This window comes from Procambarus clarkii, chromosome 12 (genome assembly GCF_040958095.1).
Source record: "Procambarus clarkii isolate CNS0578487 chromosome 12, FALCON_Pclarkii_2.0, whole genome shotgun sequence".
NCBI classification, from domain to species: Eukaryota; Metazoa; Arthropoda; class Malacostraca; order Decapoda; family Cambaridae; genus Procambarus; species Procambarus clarkii.
Window position 1 is genome coordinate 22,624,934 of NC_091161.1, and position 3,270 is coordinate 22,628,203.

The following is a 3,270-nucleotide window of genomic DNA, read 5'->3' on the forward strand; positions in this document are numbered from 1 at the left end:
ATATGTACCATTTTTATATGTGAAATTCAGACTTTGGGGAGTTGGTTAAACTCATCATATTATAATTAATGTCCTAAATAAACCTAGAAAAAATTCATGCAAATTGTGTATTGTTTGACCTAGTTGGTTGTGTTTGTATTTGTACATATATAGCACAATTAATATACTTGTGTATTAATTATGTAGATTATGTATTTTGCATAAGCTGTATGATTAATGCAATTATGTATTGATTATATTTCTATAAATTGTGTATTGTTTTGTGCAAGTTGTGTATTAATAGCATATGTTTTTGTATGTGTATTTGTGGAAATTGTGTAGTTGTGTATTTAATGAATATGTGCTTGTTATGTATTGATCATATTTTGGCAAGTTGTGTATTGATTATATTTTGGAGCAAGTTGGGTATTAATTGTGTAAATGTTGAAATTGTATTTGTGCAAATCGTGTATTTATGCTGGTTTCATATTTTCATATTTGGGGTAGTTATGTATTGCACGTATTTGTGCTAGATATGTATTTGTGCAAGTTGTGTAATAATTATGAAAGATGTGTAATATTTGTGAAAGTTGTGTATTAATTGCGCATGTTGTGTAATTGCATATGAACGAATTGTTTATTTATGCCTTTGTGTATTGATTGTCATTGTGCAAGTTGAGAAATTATATAGCAAGTTTGCTTGTAACAATTGTGCAAAGATGTATAATAATTACACAATTTGTGCAATAATTGTCCATGTTTTATAATAGTTTTGTACCAATAGTGCATTTATGCAAGTTGTGTTTTTAATTTGCTGAAGTGGAACTGGTGCGACTGTGTTTTTGTGTGCAAATTGAGTATTTTGTGTATGCTCTGCAATCTGAAAAAATAGATCTTCATGGTGTAAGTGTATTTTGGTTTATGAGACAATGTGTGGGTATTTTGTGAAAATTATGTTTGATAAATTGTGTAATTTTAGTGAAAGCGCATTTTTGATTGTCTAAATGCATAAGCCTTTTGATATATTTGTACAAATACCATACTTTGTGTAAATGTCATACTCTGAGTGTACATGCAATATTGTGTATAGGGTATATTTTTATTTGCAACTGGCATATTTTGTATGTAAATGTCATATTTTTTTCTATAAATGACATATTTTTGTGTGATGGTATATTTTGAGTGTAAATAATATATTTTGTGCATAAATGGTATATTTGGTGTGTAAATGCTGTAAATTCTGTGTATGGCATAAATTACATCTGATTGATGGGGAAATGGTGGCAAAAAAACTAGGCTATTCTCTATGAATGTATAGGTTGTGGAGTATGTGTAGGTATGTATGCTTGTATTTGCGACTGTTGGTTTAGAAACAAGTTAGCTGATTTGCATAGCAAAACTAGGATTTTTTATTTTTGAGGTGTAGAAATGATTAGCCATGAATATAGTGGCTAGCATCCAGCTGAGTTGCTAGATGGATGAATTGAGGTGCGATATTTGGATAGCTATTTGATGGATGTGAGGACAGTTGACTAGCCTATGAACACAGCTACTAATCCGCTGTGCTGCCAGATGTGTGGTAACTACTTGTGGATTATGGTACGATATCTAGCTATAGGGTTTCATAATTACTGTTGTGTATAAAACTAGAATGAGAGCTATTTATTAAAACTATTATTGTAAACTTTTAGCGACGTCGCTAAACAACGACAACAACTGGTCTGTAGAATTCATTTGTTTGTTATATAATAAGTTAGGTTAGGATCGTTTGCTAGGGTTTATGAAATGAATAACAGAAAATATTAGCAATGAGCGAAAATACGAGCCAATGTAGCTGAATATCGACTCTGATGAAGCACAGAGTACAGCTGAGATATTAAGCCTGATTAAGAGTTCGCACTAATGTGTGAACCTCCTTGGATCCGCATTTAGCACATTGGCGCCTCGCGCTGCATTAGGGATGATGAAGTCAGAAAAGAAGGTAACTGCAGAAGGCCTTATTTCAAAAACATGAGATGCTTGCTTTTACTGAATGAGTATTTTTTTTTATTTGTTATCTGCTACAGTAAGGTGTGGGAGGTATGTTTTGAGCGAATGTGAGATGTGCATACGGTAGCAGCAATATTGGATTACTACTGAACTTGCATTGAAATCGCCGATGCCCAGGGCTCTGTTTTTTTCATATAAATGACTGATAGCGGTTTTCATTTTTATTTTGTCCTATGCGAAATAAACTATCCTTCAAGAAAGATTGTCAAAGCTCAAATTACATTCTTTAAAAAGACGAAGAAGAAATAGGGGTGACATGATAGAGTTGTGATTGAATGGTCATAGTAAAGGGGGATATTAATAACCTATTAAACGTATCTACATGAAACAGAACAGGAATAAATTGGATAGGTTTTAGATTAAGGAAAAGACCTGGGTAAATACAGGTAACAGGGGCGAACTCGAAAATGCACATTAGTTCATGCACTGTGCTGCTCCCCTTTGTTTCATTCCTATGCTCAATAAACGATCCTTTGCCAGATAATATAAAGCTTCTTGATAAGTAAGGGGAATAAATAGGACCTTTTGAATATTAATGGAGCTACATTATTGATGCCTATAAATGGAGAAGAAAGGGGTTATTATTTAGGAATAGACCTACTGCACTTCATCTAATAGAGTTAGTTGATGTTTTGGTTGACATAGAGTGGAAATAAATAGGAGATCCGGCAAAAGCTATTGTGTGCAATTTCATTTCTTATGCGATCTTATCTATAAAATGGACTTTGAAAATGGGAAACATTAGGAAAATGGGTTTAAATACGCTATTCAGTAAACTAACTTATTCAGGGAAGATGAAGACTGGCCAGCTGATGACGTCATTTGTCCATTACCGATGCCTGTGCATGGGTCACTGCGGTAACGAAATTTGGGTACGCCAGGAGCCTGCCTTTTAATCCTACCCCCAGGAAAATTGAAGACTGGATAACGTCATTGACCATTGGTGATGCCTGTGCATAAGTCACTGGGGTAACGAAAAACACACGACTCATAGACCGTGCGTCAATGTCTCACTGGGGTAACGAAAAATGCACGACACGTAGACAGTGCGCGGAAAAAAAAAACGCACGGTCTATGTGTCGTTTCCCACTACTAACGTGTCATTCATTCATTCTCTCTCTCTCGCCCTTAGGTGTGCCATGTTCCCCGCATACAAATTCCAAGCATGTGCTGTTAGGAGAGTAAACACACACACACACACACACACACATATATATATATATATATATATATATATATATA